This window comes from Falco punctatus (genome assembly GCF_963210335.1).
Source record: "Falco punctatus genome assembly, chromosome: 8".
NCBI lineage: Eukaryota > Metazoa > Chordata > Aves > Falconiformes > Falconidae > Falco > Falco punctatus.
Window position 1 is genome coordinate 49,254,593 of NC_137588.1, and position 21,087 is coordinate 49,275,679.

General features: G+C 39.1%; 1 protein-coding gene across 17 annotated transcripts in view; it reads right to left on the reverse strand.

Moving 5' to 3' along the window:
* Window positions 1-21,087, reverse strand: part of TENM2 (teneurin transmembrane protein 2) — a 1,028,597-nt gene that overhangs the window by 392,250 nt on the left and 615,260 nt on the right. Inside the window, exon 1 of one of the 17 annotated variants that reach the window (XM_080399948.1) lies at window positions 1-21,087. This exon is cut by the window's right edge and continues 7,235 nt beyond it. The exons of the other annotated variants lie outside the window; for them this stretch is intronic. The gene's annotated coding sequence lies outside the window, so the exon portion shown is untranslated. 17 annotated transcript variants of the gene reach the window in all.

A 21,087-nucleotide genomic window follows, 5' to 3' on the forward strand; every position in this document is an offset into this window, starting at 1 on the left:
CTGTGGGCGGGCCGGGAGCCCCCGGCGCGCTGCCATCCGCCTCGCTCGGCGCCGCCGGCCGCGGGGGGCGGGAGGTGCGGGGCAGCCCCCGCCGCCGCCCCCCCGCGCGGGGCCCGGCCAGGGCGGCGGTTGGGCGCGCGGGCGGCGGTTAGGCGCGAGGCGCCGGGGGGCGGGGGCCACCCGCAGCCCCCTCACAAGCGGCACCTGCGGGGCGGGCGGCAGCGCCGGCTCGGAGGCGCCTCGCAGCGCCGAGGGGAGGGGAGCCGGGGCGGGCAGGTGCCAGGACGCTCGGCTCCGCCGTTTGACACCCGCCTGAGGGGGGGTCCCAGCACCCAGGTTGTCTTTGGAACAACCGAAAAAATAAAACCGACCCCACCCCTGAAACCATCCTCTGCCACAGGAGCAAGCCCAAGGCCCGGGTGGCGGCGGACTGGGACAGGGTTGGGCGGTGTGGCGGTACGCCTGAGCGCCCTGCCAGGGCCGCCTCCTTGCGGGGGGCGGCTGGGGGAGAGGGGGCACTGCCGGGCCCAGACCACGGCTGGCAGCGTCCCAGCGGGGGAAAGAGGAGCAGAAAGAAGCGAGCAGAGAGCCTCTGGACACCACTTGGGGCTGTGATGTGTGAAGAACATCTCGGTAGCGCTCGCTGATCAAAAAGAGATGCCAAAGGACGAAGGCTGATGGCAACTCTGCCTTGCCCCAGTCAACAGCATGACGAGGCTGGTGCTGCGGGTGCCTGAAGAAACATCTTCTGTTTCCTTAGAGAGCCACATATAGGCTGTGGGCTTTGTTCATGCATAAACCCCAAAATTAGCACAACTGATAGCTGCTAGTAATGTGAAAAATTAAGGTGCACAGTCTTCACTTTAGGTTAACATATTTAAGCACAGGATTCCAGTGAATTTTTAACTACACCGCTGCTGAATGCAAAAAAAAAAATAATTACTTCTTACACGAGTCCAATCAGAACTGAAAGCTTTAAATTAGGTTATAATCAAATAACACCTTATTAAAATTTAGTTGCCCTGTTAGCCACTCAATAATAATTCAGCAAGACCAAAAAGGCGATTTAAAAGCACACAAAAAATGAGTAGGAAATTGAACAACAGAGGGAGACAGGGACACGCAGAATCCATACATATTCCAAAGAACAATACGCAAACATGGAAATGTTTTTGCTCTGGCTACAAAGACCTCACTCAATATTTGACTGTTTCAGTCTTCAAGCAAAGCATTTACTGGAGTCTTACCTCAGGCAGTTCCCTTGTGACCTTAGAGTACATTGAGCTTATTTCCTCAGTTGTATCTTTCATACTTTTGCATATGCGTATCTCGGATTCTAAACACGCTACATCCCATCCATTTTATGCTGACGAGCCTTACATATATTTGGGCCATAAGGGACAGGAGCATGCTCTCTTTACTGGTGCAAAGGGATGGTGCCATTGCATCACCTACGTGTTCCTAGGAAAGGATTATTATTCTAGGGAGTCAAATAAAAACCCAAACAACCCTTCTTGGATAAAGGCAGACATGAAAGCCCCGACTGAACTTGCACCTCAGTCTGCCTGCACAGGTGACAGATGCTGCCTACTCCCATACCAACACTCACCGAGTGGAGAGGGAGGTTGCATCTATTTTGTTTATTAAGTGGATAATGACTCCGTATGCTGTCCTGCAGCCAAAAAACAAAAATTATAATGTACAGGCCAAATAACTTCCTTGGAATCTAGACACATTACTATGCGTAATTCCCTTCTTAATGGTTACAAACAGACCAGAGCAATATACAAAAATAACATTCTACAAAGAAGCATGATTATCATCAACTATGTATGACATTTCTGTGCTATTTGGGTTAACTTTCAACAGCATTCTAACATAGCTTTTCATTTTTTAGGTAATATCTTGCTTCGGTAATTTTATTTCAAAGTAGAAAACAACACCTAAGGTTACAGTTACTAATATAGTTATAGAATATATAGAAAAATATATAGAATATATAGAAAAAATATTTTTCTATTTGCAATAGGGACCCCCAAAAAACACAGGGCTAGTACTGACAACCTATTTCTTGTGTGATGACTAGAAAATAGAATGTAAACAATAATATTTTTATTGTTCAGGCAAGTTACATTGAACTCCTGGGAGTCAGTGTGTTAAAGCATGCAATACCCATGACTGAAATAGAGCTTTGGAGATCAAATCACACCTCAGTTTGTAATTCATTGCTGGAACTTGGGAAAGACAATTATCTTTGATGTGGTCATTTTTTTCTGTTTATATAATGGTGGTAATGATACCTCATAGGACCTATTTAAGAGCCTAATAACTAATGTTTAGACAAAATTTTCAAGTTGCTAATTATGATTATTTAGCTAAGTGTTAACCTAATACATATGTGAGAAAAAATATTAATGTATTCCCAAAGATTATGATGATCATAATTATTATTCATGCCACATGCACAAGTGCAGTTGTTCCTCACCTGCCAAAGCATGATGTTTGTGCGACATTATGGGTACCTGGCAGGAAAGGCATGGCATAGCACCTTAAAAGTTAGAATGCATGGAAACTATGCTAAAAAAGGAAATGCTTGAAGCACAGTTCTGAAATGCCTTTAAAAGCCCTGTTTAGAGGCAGCCCGAATCATTTAGACTTAGCATCGTGACCTGCTAGCTCAGCTTGGGTGGCAGCAGAGCTGGTGAGGTTGAAGAGAAAGATGCAGGAGTCCCAGCACAGACAGCCACGGAAGCAGCTGCAGCAATCCTGAGACAGGGGAAGAAGTGAGGAAGTAGCAGGAGTCCTGGTGAGAATGGGAGGACACTGAGAGGGATCTGGGGAAAGAATTGTCATTGCCAGTTTTCTCAGGTAGTGTTTCACCCTGAAAAGACTGGGAACCACTGCGCTTGGTACAGTCCTCCTCGAAACTGAGCAAGGTTTTATTCTAGCAAATATGAATACATTAGGGAAGCAAATAATTGAGAAGACTTTAGAAGGCTTCAGGAAAAGAAAAATCCTGTAAACAAAACTGAGCAACAAGTCTTTGAAAGAATCCTTTTGTTCCCAGCACAATGCTCCCAAAATCTGCTTCTTCAGAACAGTATTCATTTAAGAAAAAAAAAAAAAAAAAGGAAAAAAAAAAGATAAGAAAAATAAAAGAAAGAGAGAGATAAAGGGAAAACCAAGAACCTATTTTAAGAAAAAAACACTTTAAAATAATTTTCTTACTCTTCAGATGTTTTGTACCTATGCCTGGAGGCACACTACCCGCACATCTAAACACTGGAAGTTCTTGGGCTTTACTATTTGCATGGGTTTTACCCTATAATAGCTGAAATAGCATTTCCTAACAGGGCCAACGCCTTTTTGTAGTCAGCAAAAAAAAAATTCCATTGATTGGCCTGCCAGTGGCTAAAGGACAACACATCCTATACGGTCTGTCCTGGTGGTTATGGGCAGCCAACCAGTGAAAATATATATACCTCTTAGGTGCAGCTCGCTGCTCAGAACACAGGTAATTCCAGCTGTAGGTAACAGTGAGTGTTCAGCTGCAGTTATGAATGATATGTTCTCCGTTTTAACTTGGGCAAAAAACACAACACCATCCATTTCCCAGAGGAGTTTTCAGGAAAGCCAGCTATCTGCCTTCTGCAGAGGTGGGAAGGATATGAAGCTACAGAGTAAGACTTAATGGGGGGAAGGAATGAGAAAGGCGGGATGACAGCAGCAGCCCAGGGTAGGAGCATGTATGGCTGGGCACTGACCCTCCACTCTTACGGAGACTGGCAGCGCTTGCATCGTGGGATCTTAGGATCAACTTTCCGTTGATTAGCTTACAGCCATGTCAGATCAGCATGAAGCTTTGACATAATAAGGATGTCCCTAACAAACAAAGAGGGATTGTTATCAGCGTATCAAACAAAAGCAGAGTTTTCATTTTAATAAGCTGTGCAGAAAAAAAAAAAATGTTAATACCTACACTCCTTGCTTCTATAGTGGACTTCCAGTATAGCCCCGAGGCTGTAACGATTATTGTCACCTTTACTAAAGATTATAGCCAATCTACCTCTGCCCAGAAAAGGCAAGGTTCATGCAACAGTCTGTTGCACCTTAAAATATCAATACTTTAAAATCATCATACAATCAGAGTATTTTATGACTCTTAAAGAATAGACACAATAGCAATAATAAAGAGGAAAAAGGAAATTCTAGTTTCTATAACAAAGACCAATGACTTTAGAAATCAAACATGAACTTTGGTACATTTTTACTCTGTTTCTGAGAAAATGTGCTTCTCTGTCAGTCATTCCTTGAAATATTTAGTTAGCTAGGTACAACAAATTTGTGTGAACCTCAAAGGTCTGAAATTCCTAAAAGTTTCACAAAATATATGAGCACGGAACAGGTACCAAAGTTGTTGTCCCTGCTGGCAGAAGGGTTTAGGCACAACCTGCCTGTTCTGTTAGACCTGGTGGACTGGTGTGCACGTACCGACCGCACACAACCAGCCCCAAACCCGACAGCCTGCCTGTGTCCTGCTAACGGACTGGGGGTGAGAAGAGGGGGTTGGAAAGGAGGACTGCTGTGACTGGGTATGGGAAAACAGATGGTGCTGCAGGCTGGTGATGCTCCAGTGTGGCCTGGGTTGTTTATCTTTTTCCTATGTGCCAACATCCTAAAATGTTCTACATTCCACTGAAGTCAACAGTGCTCTAGGAACGTACACTAGTTTACAATGTGATCTTAAAAGTTTTTATTTTTCATACTAGCACCATCTATCTAGCTGTAATTAAGTCTTTACTAGAGTAAACCTGTATCTAAACTATCCCCAAAACCCTAAAACAGTTTCTGCAGCCTATTATATTTTATACATTGCATATTTCTCAAAGCAAAAATAAAATAACTAGCTTTAAAAAAACCCAACATTATAATTAACATGTATGTATTTTGGCTGCAGTTCGTAGTAAAAAATACAGCTCACTGTAAAGCAAACTACAATTAAACATATTCATGGCATTCAACATATTAAAATTAGATGACAAATCTAAGATAAAAGTGACATTTAAGTGAATGATTTCCATAGTCTGCGTCCCCATATGTTCTCAATGTTCAAATGCTGTCTCTCTGAAAATATACTGACATGGAAACCCACAGAGATTGCTTCCGGGGCACTTTAAAGTTATCTATTAATAACTAATGAAATACAGTGACTTATTGCAATATTTTTATACAATGATTTTCCTGCTTTGAAGCTAAATCTGAAACTACACCATGAATGAGGAACATAAGATGCTCCCTGAAGGGTTGTAGTGGTGGGGGTGACACATTTTTTGTCTCCCCAGTGGTGAAGTATGTCACATCCTCAATACTTCCAATCTCACCCGTCTGCAAAGTTACTGACTATTCCAAGAGCAAAATATCTCATATTCACACATGGGTTTTATGCGCTATGGGACTAACAAAAGCAAGGCAAAATGAAGCCCCATTTTTCAAGCGTACATAAATCAAAACCTAAAAGGAGAAGAAATGTATACAAATAAATTCATCTGAAAGAAATAATTTAAAGAGCTGTAACACTGGACTTCTAGTGTGTCTAACTGTTAGAAAATATGGTACAGCAAGCAGTCAATTTAGGTTTCACTGACTTAGAGGTAGCAGGCCCATTGACTTTAATGAGGCCAGGATTTCACTATGAATTTAATCTTAAAGAATTGCAGTAGTAGTCTTGCAGAATAGGGCAGGGCAGACTGCTACTTGATTGAAAGGGGCACATGAAAGTGTAGCGAGTATGTCACCCAGACACACAAGCCATATTTTGATGGAATGAGGATCCAGCACAATGCAGCGCTATATATTGCACTGAAGGCTTTTTTGCTTTTGTCATTATTAGGATCTATTATTGCAGTTTTTATTAAAATTATATGTAATAGTAATTGATGATGCATTATTATATCCTCCTCTATGTCAGAAATAACTGATGTCCAAAATGAAGCAAAAAAATAAACTTGTAGGTGAAAGCAGACTTGTTCACACTGTGATTTATTGCAAGGAAGTATTTATCATCTTATGGACTGTTTTAAGACAAAAAGGCAGGGTGACATTTTCCAAATTTTTTACCAAAAGTAACATTAGAATTTTGGGTTTGGTTTTTGATTGAAACACAAATTAGAAAGGCATCCAATAGGTTAAGAAGTATAGAGTTCTACTTTATTTCTTTACATTTTCAAAAGTAATCACTTAAGTATGTACATTTTCCAGTAGTTCATAGGTAGTACAGATAGGGGAAAGCTGCAGCAGAGGTGCAGCTCATTCAGTCATATACTACTTTCCTTAAGTAATCCATTATATGAAAAAATAAATATCTGTGACAGATTGTTTTGACAGCTAAAAAAGATTTAATTTTTTTGAATGCATTTGACTGAAAGGCAAAAATGTTAGGTAGATGTTAATTTAACAGATGTCTAGTTTTGCATCATCAGCCTGAAACAGGCAATTTCTAGTGAGTCTCCTTGCTGTATCACAACATGAAGTCCTATGAATTCCATACGGATATGCCTTTCACAAACTTCAAGACCCATTCTCATTCAAAGGGAAGTAAAACTGTTATGAGAAAATGGTACCACCTGGTTGTATTTCTGATCAAGCAAGTAAACATATCCAGGGATAATAAAATTGGTACACTATCATTTGCATTATAGTCTGGAATAAGAACATTATTTAAGACTATACGTTAAAAGTGTTACAGTAGAGAAATAAATAAATTAGATGGTCTCCTAAAAGCCATACAGATTCTTGCAAATCTAATTATCATATGGCTAAATACGGACCTAGGATTTTATTTTTTAATTTTGTTTTGCACATCTTAAATAAAAGTCTTTTTATGTTGAGTATATTGTCATACTTCATATATATTTCTGCAAAAGAGTTTAATTCTGGTTTTGTATTGGTTGTAGAAGAAACTGAAATAACTATAGCTTAACTAAAGCTGTTGTTGCTAGCACAGTTACCTACAGTCTTGGGAAGCTTTGGGATTCAATCATCATCATAAAAAATATTTGGATGGTTTCATGACTTCAGTGGGTTATACTGCATAAAAGAAGTTTAACACAGGGAGAATTTTTCCTAAAAAACAGCACAACACAGTTGGCTATATCCATTTTGGATCTCACAAGTGGCAAAAACTTGTTCTGTGCATTTTTATATTGAATTTTCATATAGTATTATTGTTCCCATTTTACAGAAGAGGAAACAGAACGTAAAGAAATTAAATTATGTGGGAGATCAGGAACTACTTACTACTGATTTAGAAAAGATCCTGATTTAGAAAAGACAAGCCTGAAAATCTGTTATTGAAATATAATGTGTGTTTGCTAATGCTACCTCATTTCTAAATTATGAGGATCAATGATATTTATCTGCTTAATAGAAACATCATAAGACAAATCTCATTCATGAAAGGGTACTTAAAATTACATTCTCTGATTTATATGCTTACATAAATTGCACTTACCTGTTCTAGTTGTGATCTATACTTTGTGGCAGGCCAATGTATTTATGAAATCAAATCCAGACTTAAAATCTGCAGTTTTGAAAATGGAAAATGTGCCTCCCAGGAACAACATTCAGCTGCTCCAGATTCTTTACCACGTTTATCACCTTTTACTAAGTAGACACCTGTTATTTCATGACCCCGACTCAGTTTTACCTCTTTTTTTAATAAAGAAGCGTTTGGGTTGGATCTTTTCAGCTTTCTGTTAATTTGGAATATGTCACATTTTTTGTTTAAGAAATAATGTGGCAACACATAATCTCTACAAGCTGAATAATATTAATTGTAGCTTAAAGAACTCTGGAAGACAAAATTGTTTACTTATTTTTGTTGTTGTTTTAACATAAATAGATTGGAAAAATTCTAAGTATATTCAGGTTATTAAAAAACCAACTTTCTCAAGAATCAAAACTGAAAAGCCGAGTTAAAGGAATGAAATTTCTTTCCCTAGTGAAGCCACCACACCCCAAAGTGACTTAAGAAAGGTTTTGAAATTTAGGAAAATGCTTTTACAGAGTCACTTTATACAACAGAGAACGGTTCATAACACAAGGAGACTGTAACCTAAAAAGTAGGAAATAGAGTAAATAAAGAACCTAAAAAAATGGTTTTGCTTCCCTATCTTAAGTATGTTATGTCACCGTGTCAAGCACAAAATACCTTTTTTTTTTTAGTAAATTTTTACAATAGGAATGAGAAAAATTAAAAAAACATGGAGATTAAGTTTTCACACAAATATATCATCATGGGATATCAAGAATCTGCTTATAATTCATACTTACGATCTGTTCACGGTTGCTTTATATACACATCTTTGATTTTTGACCTTGCTAATTAGACTGTGTGGAAATACCATCAATTTTTTGAGACAGATGTCAAACTCCTGCAAAACCTACCATAAGTTGATGTTTACAACCTTGATACCATCTGTTTAACTTCACAAAAAACTTCTTATAAATACTGAAAAAAACATTACTAATGAAGGTATTCTTTATTATTATTTTTGATTTGACTACTATAATGATTCAACAACACTGACTATTTTCATTTTGCTTATTATTCTGCTATATAAAATCAATACAGAACAATAAATCTTTGTGTATGTAGCACATCTCCCATTGATCACCAAAAAAAAAAAAAAAAAGAAAAAATAAGAAAAAAAAAATGGCTTAAATTAAAACACGCAGATACACACACCTTGCTCCTGGATTGACAGAATCTAAAAGATGGCATACAGGAATGGATCAATTGAAGGCATTTATAGAGATCCTTTGAAGAGAAGATAAGAGCAGTGTCTCAGTATCCTATTACCCAAGGGGGAGGGGGGGGGTTGCTCTTGCATTTTCATTGACATGTCAATTACTTGGAAGGGGAGCAGGAATAAAGCCTAAGGGTGTTGAGTTATAAATTAGGACACTCAAGTTGACAGAAAGATTAGCTTAGTCTTTGAGGAAAGAAGAAAGACAGAGTCCTATAGAGTACCGCTATCAACTGATTCTTTTTTCACCTCTGACTGGTATTTCAAGACAGGCGTTCTGCAAACATATGACAAAACTCTTGTCCTGACAAACATGCCCTGCTCTGACAAACAGGAGGAATTCCAGAGAAATAAAAGACTCTCCCCAACAACCACAAAACTAAAACCCCACAACCCAACTACAACCACAAAAAAAATATTAATCAACAAAAGAAAACCCTCCTGTGCTGAATTTTTCCATACGTCTACTAAATTTAAACTAAACACACAGATTAATAAATAAATAAATTTCAAAATGCTAGAATGTATTATGTATTCTATCTATTGTGTAGCAATTCCTGACCAACTACAGCCTGAAAAACAAGGGAAAACCTGTAAAGCAAGATTGTTTATCTGAAACCAACACTATACTCTTTAATATTTTAGTAGGGTTCTGAAACTCTTACTTCTAGTACAGATAACAGTAGTGGGGAGAAGTGACTAGAGAAACAAACTGGAGTTTGGAAAAGTAGGTTGTATTCTCAAATTTGCTTCAAGTCATTTGCCTCCCTCTTCCTCAATGTTCTCATCTGTAAATGGAGATAATGACACTAACCTTTTCTATAGAAATGCTTTGCAACTGACTGATTACAAGCTGCATGCTATAGCTAACTATCATTATTGTAAACAGTAGTTGAAATTAGAAAAGTCACAATATATGGAAAACTGCCATTTTGCAAACTATTTGTGCAGCATTTTGATGATGAAAAAGATGTGCTGATATGCCCCCTTAAGTTCTAAGGAACATCAGCAGACCATACCATTGTAAATCAGTCCATTCCCAGTAATGCCGTTAAGCCATGCATGGAAGCTTCCCTAAAACGCACTCATTTTTTCCATTTTCACAGATTCAGTGCAGAGAAACACCATCTCCTAAATACGCTTCATTTTCCAGACGTCTCTTTCTAAACTTTCATTTTCCAACATCTTTATTAAGTAAGTCCTCACACAGTTTTTATAACCTAAGCATGATGTTTCACACATTTTCATTCACAATTAAAAATTTCAGCGCTACTCAGTGACCCACATATTAGGAACATGCAGTGGTTTTAAAAAGAGGCTAAGACAGAAAGCAACATAAAATAAAAAAACCTGAAATTAAGAGTTCACTGGGATTGATTATGGGGAATAAATACTTTGCTCAGCAGTATAATGGATAAGATTTGTAAAAAGCTGACACTTGATCAAATGGTTGATAGTCATTTCTCCTGTGGTATAGTAGGTGTTGTTGACCTAGTGATGGCTTTATTAATAAACCTGGGATACAGGTGTAAATCCCATGCAGATCTGGCTGCCTGAACAGAAAAAAAAAGTTAAGTACATCCAGCCTTTATGCTCTTCATTTACATCTGTTTTCCATTCAGTTCCTTCAACAAAATAGACTACTCAATTTCTCTAATATTTAGGAACCAGATTCTGGATAGTATGAGATATTGTGCAAATATTGCATCATTTGGAGGAAACATTCTGCTGAGGACAGTTGAAACTTCAGTGCAAGCCATTTCCACTGAAATGGAAATCAATTTAGTGGAGATCACAGATGAATTGCTTTTTTCTCTATCCATCCAAAAGCTACATTTTAAACCCACATTATTTTTAAAATTAAACTGATAGTAAACAGTTATTGAAAAATGTTTATGAATATGAATTAGAAGGCACCCAGATATGACAGACACTTCATTTTCAGAAAGTTGAGCAAAAGGGGTTGCATTATCAAATTCAATAGAATGAAAAAAGACTAATTCTTCAGTCCTCCAGAACTTTTTAGTATTTTGTTGCATATTTAAACAGCATACAAGTATTTTATCATTAACGTTATTTTCATACATTTCCTACAGTAAGGTTATTTTCAATATTGGGCTTCTGCTTATATTATTTTAGAGTGAACTCAGAAGTGTTGCCAAAAACAGGAGTGAAAACCAGGAATGAAAACCAGCTGGGTTTAGTTCCTCCTTCATGTTTGTAATTGTGATGCTGACAGACACACAATGCTGTATACCGAGCACTATCTATGGCTTTAGCCAAAATGCATTTATCTGCTCTGTGACAAAATCACTAGTAAGGGAGATTTTGGTTATATAGAATTCTTTTCTCTCATAAAAGAAAAATGCAAAATAAAACCCACATGACTTAATAGTTAACTATCATAACAACTTATCAACATGACATGCTTGAACTATAGAACTTCAAAATGGTAGAATTCCTATAGCATTTTGATTATTCCATCCTTAGCTGTATTGTGTGTTCAACTGATTTGGGTATATATAGTTATGTATTTTTTAAATAGGAACATTACAGATAGTTTTTCACCTGGAAAGTAAAAACAAATCAAATTAATATTATATTCTTTTCTGTATGGTGAATTTACCAGCATCTGGAGAAATTTCAAAAAACCTATATTTTAAGCTTTCTGGATCTTGCCTCACTCTATCAATACCATCATTTTCCCACCCCCAATTATTGGAGCTTAATTTTGCTTTTTATTTTAATTCACACAGTTCAGAGAAAAATAAAAGTTAAAGTTACTGTACCTTAACAAATGTACCTAAAGTGGCACTATTTTTGCATGCATGAAAGCTCAAAGCCTCAACAACTCCCATGAGCGATTACTCTTCTAACACTAATTAGATATTTGCTAATTAGTGTCTGATGTGTGAAATGAAAAACATTTTGAAGCTGAAATGGATAGGGTCTATAAAGATAGCAGTGCTATCCCAATTCCCTTTTTTCTGTTATCATATTTCATAAATATTAATAAGATCACATGATACTACCCCTTCTATAAAATTATCTTTCTAAAAGAAGTCTATTGTTTGGTATAATAGGGCTGTGTCAATATTTTGCATTTAGCGTAAAGCACTCAATGGAGGGAAGTGTTTTCTCTCGACGTTAAAAAGATGTCACATTTCATGCATCATTTTTATGCTGCATTAACTGGTCCCTCTTTTTAATAGTTTATCTTTATTGCACTGAAACTAAGAATGCAAACCAGTATTGAATAATCCTTAACATTTCTGAATAATCTTGCTAAATTTATCTAATTTCAAATGTGTTTGGAATAAAATATAAGGGATGAAATAGTTTTTCCTTAAGCAGATGCTGAGAACATCAAATTAGTATCTCTGCTGGTCATTTCCAGGAAAGGTTTTGGAATATTAGAATACTTAAAACATAATAGTGTGTTGAAAAGTAGCTTAAAAATTTATACTACATTTATATCTGTCTTTGATCACAAACAGAAAATTATTCCAAACTGCCAGGGAGAGTTAACAGTGTCATTTAATGATACAAAACTATTTATCTATCAGAATATTAATATTTAGAACTAAGAATGAGTTTTTTTAAAAAAAAAAAAAGATTAGCGTGAGACAGGTGAATAACTACAGATGAGGAAGTTAATTTGAACAGGAATACTGAAGTGCTGTTTTATTGTAACCTGTAAATACTGGCCATATCACAAGTGATACCTAATCACAGGATTGATACCGAAATTTTAAATAGTAGCTAAGCATGAATTGACAAAGGTGACATTGAAACATAATAATGACTACTAGATTATCACTTTCCTCAGGCTGACATTTTGTGATTATAATAATACTGATCAAGATGATTAAAACGATAATAAAAGGCAAGTTCTAAGAACCAGAATAAAACAGAGAGAGGCTAGATAATATATGGCAAGTGAAGCCACAATTTTGCGTTACACTTTTTCAATGAAATTTCTTCATTTCAGTTTGAAGTTAGGCCGTTCATTAGTACAAAAGGTGTTTCTGAAATAGATACCACCTTTTCTACCAATATATGTTTTCCATTTTTTAAATATTCAACAGAAGACAAAGTTATTCAGTATCTATTTATCCTGAGACAGTAATTTATACTTCATATTAGTTTTATACATTTATCTAACTTTCATAATTAAAGCATCACGATATTATTCACACTGATATTCAGGGGCAAAATCTGATTTCACTTAAATTTGTTTATTTACAGATATAAACATATTAATGCCAACTACAATAGCTGTGCCCTCTGCCTTTAATTACTGTTCCTTCTTCAATAAACATTATGGGTTAACTTCTAGAACATACTGAAACTGTTTGCTATTCACAACCCTAAAGATTGCTTTTGTAACAGCGATAGGGATACAAAGGAAATCAGTACAGTTCTGATTAAACCTACATACAAGTAGACCACCGAGATGGACAGAAGTCTAAGATGGAAGATGACTACATTTTTCATGATTACCCAGATAAGCAAGAACCAGTCAAGACAGATGTAGATGACGTGATACAGTACAATCATATAGGTTTTTTTTGGTGGTGGTGGTTTTGGTTTTTTGCATTTTGGTACACCAGACTCAAGAGTTTCAGGGTTCCTAGTTCACACTCCCTTAGACACACCACGCCTTCCTCAGCTTTGCCTTAGGAATCACTCTCCTTTGAAGTCCATAGCAGAAGTCACCACCAGCAACTTCGCTGTAAAGAGCATTGAGCTCGCCCCTTTGCTGACAAACACGATGCCCGTTAGTCACTTTAGTTCAAGATTCAGGACTTGTTTGGCTGAGGAAGACAGGGTTTGCACTCTCAGCTGCCAACTAACTTGAGCTAAAATGCTTGCAAATAGTTAAATTTTACATTTGTGTCTTCTGCACATATTAATCTAGTTGTGCTCTGCTGATAGTGTGAAGGAGTGAAAGAACCACTACTGGTTTGTTTCTTTGATCTGCAAAATAAATGACTAGTTAGAGCCAAACATTTCACAACTACAGTATTTACTTAGGAAGAAAAAAGGCAGGAAATGTAGATACTTAGACAAATGTTTAAACTGTTAGGGAAAAAAAGAGTCACTTGGCTTTAACAAGTTGCTGCGTTCAGGGAAGTACAAACAGATAGCTGATATCTTTCCAACAAAGTACTAATCCTGATTCTCATTCAAATACATTGCTTTCAAAACTGAAAATAATCACTGGGCATTTTGAAGTATTACAACATAATATAAAAGGTCTGTGTTAGTGTATTTGTGATGAAAGTTTTGCCAATACATTTAGAGTCAAATTCAGTTATGCAGCTGCCTCAGTGAGAAGTGAAGTCATGAGACTGCAATCTGAGGGAAGCACAAGTTGCTATTTCTTGTAAAAAGCTTTCTGGCCCTAAAAAGTTCGGTCATAAGCTCATTGCTAAAATTTACCTACTGTATCATCAATAGAGTTGTAGCAACTGCTGTCCTGAAGGAGTCTGTAAGAAACATTTTTACCAGGGATGATGAATGGGCAAACCAGATTTTCCTTCAAGCTTTTACTTATGTAAAAATAGGAGAAGTCTTGGAAGGGCAGAATGTATCTATTTTCAGAGAACATGTTCAAGCAACAAGCTCTGTTTTTTTAATAGGTGACTTCAAAGAAAACCTACATCATTGATGTGTAGAATACTAATAACCTGCACCTTTGTGTTCTTCCCTTTTTCATCAGCCTCACAACTCGTTAAAAAGTTTCATTAATGTATTAAAAATATTTAATATTCAGTATCTAATTCTTTTAATTTCAATGGCTTTCTTGACACAGTACAAACATATGGGATTGCAGCACAGGGTTAATCAACCTCGCTATGGCTGAAAAAACCCCACCAGTAGTTAAAGACAATCTTTGATAAGACCAGTTTCGCGAGCCATCATGTATATGCTTAGGAAAAGGCTTGGTCTAGTAACTCATAGCAGCTCACTGCTTTCTGTGCTATTTCTGCCATTTCCTTGCAAAATACTGAATTAACTGAATCTCTAGAAAGGCCAATTTCTTATGCTTCACTTATCTAGCAGGGAAATTTTTCCTAAAGAACACAGAGAAAACCACAGCAGAAAAAAATTTACTTAAATAAAACAAATTTTAAAAAGTGTTTCTGTTAGGACCAAACATTTATTCATTTAAATGTCTGGAGAAAGAGTAATAGCTTAAGTTTTAAGATAATGAAACTCACTTTCTATGAAAATGAAATGGTATTATATTGTGTAATAAATGATTGTTTCTGCATTTTCTTTCTCTCTCACTAACTGGAATTTGACTTTCATTGGCAAAGTTTAATTATTGAACTTTTTATCTAAATAAAAAATGGAGAGGAATTTGTCAGAAGACTGATTTTATACAGCTGTCAAAGAATAACAGCAACACATTCTTAGTAGGTATTAAAAGTATTTAATAGCCTTGGATTCACGTAGCTGCAGATCTTTCTACACCTTGCTGGAAAGCCTAAAAACCCAATTGCATTTGCATGCTCTCCTAGTGTTTCCTGGCACGTGGAACCTACTATTTTTTATCAAATGGATTTTGGTCTTTCACGCAATTCCATTGTACTTTGGAACTGTTTAAGTTTCTACATTCACATTTTTTTCAAATATTTCCAAGTGCATGAGCTTTTATTCCAGAAATGAGTCGTGCATGACTGAAACTTAATGGGCCGAACATTGTGCTTTAATTTTCCTCCTACTGGATCAAATGAAGAATGTGTTTAAAAAAACCCCAAAAAACACAAAACCACAAACACACAGACACACACCCCCCCAACCCTGAACAGCGCCCAGCCAAACCTAAACCCAAAAAGCCTCTGTGAATGATGGAAAAGGGCTGGTTGATAAGCTCTACAGTAGTATCATCACCAAACCCCACAGAGCAAATTTTCCTATGCTTTCTTCCACTGGTCCTAAGAAAGATTGTTGCAAAAAGGTTCTGTGCTCAGAAAATTAACCAAATTTCTCTGTTCTCATTATGGCCACAACTGTTTCCAAGACTAATCTCACACAGTTTAATTCCATGGATCGGTAAGAATGTTCTATGCTATCAGACTCTTGTGGATGCTGGATGTTTAGTGAAGGGTCAAAGATAAGAACTGTTCTGGAGAAAAAGAGAAACCTAATAAAACCCACATACATTCACACCATATCTACATACGTGAGTGTACAGAGCATAAAAAAGTTACAAAATATTTCAATGTTGTTCATTAGATAATAGGTATAGCTGTAAGGAGTTTGAAAATTTTATTAAACAGACTCTAAATACTTGTAGGATTCATGATTTTCATATTTATTTTCACTTTTTTTGGTTCTTTGGTTACCCTTTTTTACCAAGCAGATTAAGGCCTTAATAGGCAGAAGGAGTCGCCTCATGTTCAAAAACACTGGTCCTCATAGGAGACTTCAACCACCCCTCTATCTGTTGGAGGGACAACACAGCAGGGCATAGGCAATGCAGAAAGGTCTTGGAATGCATTGACAATAACTTCCTCCTCCAAGTGACAGAGAAGCCAACGAGGAGAGGTGCCATGCTGGACCTTATTCTCACCAGCAAGGAGGGCTGGTGGGAAATGTGAAGCTTAAGGGCAGCCTTGGTTGCAGTGACCATGAAATGTAGGTGTACAAGATCCTTAGGGCTGCTAGGAGGGTGCACAGCAATATTACTACCCTGGACTTCAGGACAGCAGACTTTGGCCCCTTCAGGGATCTGCTTGGTAGACTACCACAGAATACGGCCCTGGAGGGAAGAGGGGCCCAAGAAATCTGGTTAATATTCAAGGATCACCTTCTCCAAGCTCAGCAGCAATATGTCCCAACAAAGACGAAGATGGGCAAAAAAGCCAGGAGGTCTGCATGGATGAACAAGGAGCTCCTGCATAAACTCAAACGCAAAAAAGGAAGCATACAGGGGGTGGAAGCAAGGGCAAGGTAGCCTGGGAGAAATACAGAGAAACTATCCAAGTAGCCAGGGATCAAGTTAAGAAGGCTAAAGCCCTGGTAGAATTAAATCTGGCCAGAGAACGTCAAGGACAAGAAAAGCTTCTATAGGTATGTCAGTGACAAAAGGAAGACTAGGGAAAATTTGGTCCCTCTCTGGAAGGAAGCAGGAGATCTGGTTATCCAGGATATGGAGAAGGCTGAGGTACTCAATGACTTCTTCACCTCGGTCTTCACCATCAAGCACTCCGGCCACATTGTCCAAGTTGCAGAAGACAAAGGCAGGGACTGGGAGAATGAAGAACCACCCATTGTTCTTCTAGGAGACCAGGCTCAAGACCATCTAAGGAACCTGAAGGTGCACAAGTCCATGGGACCTGATGAGATGCATCTGCAAGTCCTGAGGGAAGATGTGGATGAAGTGGCTCAGCCACTGTCCATCATATTTGAGAGGTCACAGCAGTCTGGTGACGTCCCCATGGACTGGAAAAGGGGAAGCATAACACCCATTTTTTAAAAAGGAAATAAGGAAGACCTGGGAACTACAGGCCAGTCAGTCTCACCTTGGTGCCCAGCAAGGTCATGGTGCAGATCCTCCTGGAAACTATGCTGAGGTAAATGGTAAATAAGGAGGCGATTGCTAACAGCCAACATGGTTTCACTGAGAGCAAGTCATGACTGAGAAATCTGGTGGCCTTCTGTGATGGGATTACAGCTTCAGTGGATGAGGAAAGAGTGACTGACATCATCTACCTGGACTGTGCAAAGCTTTTGACACTGTCCCCCATGGCATCCTTGTCTCTAAACTGGAGAGATATGGATTTGACAGGTGGACTGCTTGGTGTATAAGAAATTGGTTGAATGGTTGCACTCAGAGTTGTGGTCAACAGCTGTATATCCAAGTGGAGACCAGTAATGAATGGTGTTCCTCAGGGGTCCTTACTGGGACCACTGCTGTCCAACATCTTTGCTGGGGACATGGACAGTGGGATCGAGTGCACTCCCAGCAAGTCTGATGATGACACCAAGCTGTGTGGTGCAGTTGATGCACTGGAGGGAAGGGATGCCATCCAGAGGGACCTTGACAGGCTTGAGAGGTGGGTCCCTGTGAACCTCATGAAGTTCAACAAGGCTAAATGCAAGGTCCTGCAGGTGGGCTGGGGCAACCTCAAGCACAAGTACAGGCTGGGCAGAGAATGGATTGAGAGCAGCCCTGAGAAGGAGGAGTTGGGCGTTGGTTGATGAGAAGCTCAACATGACCCAGCCATGTGTGCCTGCAGCCCAGAAAGCTAACCAAGGCCTGGCCTGAATCAAAACAAGCGTGGCCAGCAGGTTGGGGGAGGTGATTCTCCCCCTCTACTGGGCTCTCCTGAGACCTCACCTGGAGTGCTGTGTGCAGCCCTTGGCCCCCCAGCATAAGAAGGATGTGGGCCTGTTGGAGCGAGTCCAGAGGAGGCCAGGAGGATGCTCAGAGGGCTGGAGCACCTCTCCTGTGCAGACAGGCTGAGAGAGTTGGGGTTGTTCAGCCTGGAGAAGAGAAGGATCCAGGGAGACCTTACAGCGGCCTGCCAGTGCCTGAAGGGGCTACAAGGAAGCTGGAGAGGGGCTTTGTACAAGGGTCTGTAGGGACAGGACAAGGTGAATGGCCTTAAACTGAAAGAGGGGAGATTTAGATTAGGTATTAGGAAGAAATTCCTCACTGTGAGGGTGGTGAGGCGCTGGCCCAGGCTGCCCAGAGCAGCTGTGGATGCCCCATCCCTGGGATGTTCAAGGGCAGGCTGGACGGGGCTGGGAGCAGCCTGCCCTGGTGGAGAGTGTCCCTGCCCAGGGCAGGGGCATGGAACCGATGATCTTTAAGGCCCCTTGCAACTGAAACCATTCTAAGAATCTGTGATTCTGTGATGTACAGTAATATTTGCTAGATAATGTTAATCCACTGTGGGAGATTGAACTCCTGGAGAGGGGAGGCAGGTAACAGTATGAAAAAGTCCCATACAACCCATTGCATAGATGTGCTGTCAGAGTGCCTAGGCAATGGTAAAGATCACTACTTAATAATAGGAAATATGATGGCAGAGGAGATGGGGAGTTCAGATGAATACTCCTGTTTACACATATACCCAACCCAAGTGACTGGGACACTTGAATAAACTGCAAGGTGGCTGTCGAACAACTGACGTTAATGCACTGTTACCCCATGGAACCCAGCACCACGCTGTCACTTGGGTGGAATAGCTGAACTCTCAAATCTGCTTGATACAGAAACACCAAACAGAAACAATTACAATCGCAGTAATAGTACAAAGAGTAAAAACGGTAAACTATATAAATCCTCATGTTACCACTGAAAACTCTCTAAGGCTTAGATTTTTCCACTTAATAATCTACATAGTTATAGTTTTAATACAGAAAGAGAGAGAGAAATTTGTTAAATAGTCCTATGACATAATCACTATCATGACTAGTAGAAAAAGAAGCTTGACTGGTTGCACGGAACTCCTAAGCTAACAGTAAAATTCCCATGGTAATAAATTGCAAGACAAAGATTGGCCCCTAAAACAGCTGTGTAGACATGGCTATAGATACTAGCTACAAACGGCACAAAAGAGTTATGGCAGCACTAGGATTATAAAATACAACCATATTGACATAATGTTCCTTGTAACATGACTGATTTTCCTTTTGTAACTTCAATGTGATAGATTTTGAAAGAGCCACTCAGATGATCAATAGCAATTTTTCATGGCATTTTTGCAATTTCAAACTTATTTTTCCTTTACTGTTTTTACATTCACTGCACCCAAAGGATTAACCTCAGTCTCCATTCACGAATTATTTGTATTTAAAGAAACATATACATTCACTTTACATCTCTGCAAAAATCTGTGAAAAATATTCTTATCACATTGTTATTACTCATACTGTCATCCATGCTATCATCAGCTTAAATAAATGCGTGTAGGGAGGACAGAAGCAATGGACAAACGTACCAAGATCAGACAGCAGATGTCTTGCTGACTTGTTTAATAGTGTAGTGGTGGATGCCAGTAAAAGAGGCACTGCCGGTGCCTGTGAAGGCACCAGGCTTTATGCTACCCAACAGCACGGGCCTCGGGCCGCGCCAGCCCTTGTCTGGACTTGTCCTGGCCTCGACGGAGCTTTGCTTTTAGCTCTAACAATGATTTTTTTTTTTTTTTTTTTTTGTAATAACCAAGCGGCTATTGCCTAATTTGTTTTACTTTTCCTTAGCTTTATATATATGTGAAATAGCCGTATTATTTAAAGACATTGTGATGACAAGTGGTTAGCGTGGGCAGCACCATTTCTGGCCCTAGCCTAATGAGGTAGCATGCTGCTCTGTCTGCAGGCAGGCGTGACCGCAAAGAGAGGGGCACAGGGGGAAACCCCAGCACTACAAATGCTCCAGGGGTCAGTTAAAGAACAGACCTGGGAGGCGGGCAAAAGTGTTCATCAGGGTAACAAGGAAAACAATGAACAAGTCTATACTGCACTGCATATACAGTAAATGCAGAAGTCACACAGAGCTGCAGATCAGTGAAGAGGGAGCAAGGTGCAAAAGCATGTCAGAAAATTAACAGAAGCCCCACGTGATGACAGAGTGAGGAGGATGAAAAACCACTGACAGAAACACCACGCTCTTCCCAGCAAAAGAGAAAGATGAACTCCTCTCCAGCAGTGCCATGCCCCTCCTGCAACATGAACGACTCCCCAAAACCTCCCTCGCAGGCTGAGGACCACAGCCTTGGGACTCAGGGCAGTGGGAGTGTTGCACAACATAGAGAAAGGAAGGGGTAGATGCTAGGTACTGCATGCACCAATTTGAATTGCATTATTATTGAGACTGGTATTATTTAATGTTTGTTATTGAGATTTTTCCTGTAATAGCTTTCTCTCCTCTTCCTTTCCTTCTTTTTCTGTAACAGCTACATCTGGCCTAACAGTAATTTTTTAGTAGCCTGTTATGATTTCAATTACATTTACAATAAATTCTTGACTTTACATACGGTTGTGTTTCTAGTAGTGAGGTGGGTCTCTTTTCCCAGGTAAAGAACTAGCAGGATAAGAGGAGATGGCCTCCAGCTGTGCCAGGAGAGATTTAGATTGGGTATTAGGAAATATTTCATCACTTAAAGGGTCATCAAGCATTGGAACAAACTGCCCAGGGAGCTGGTTGAGTCACCGTCCCTGGAGGTGTTTAAAAGATGCGTAGATGTGGCACTCAGGGACAGGGTTTAGTGGTGGGCTTGGCAGTGCTGGGTTAATGGTTGGACTCGATCTTAAAGGT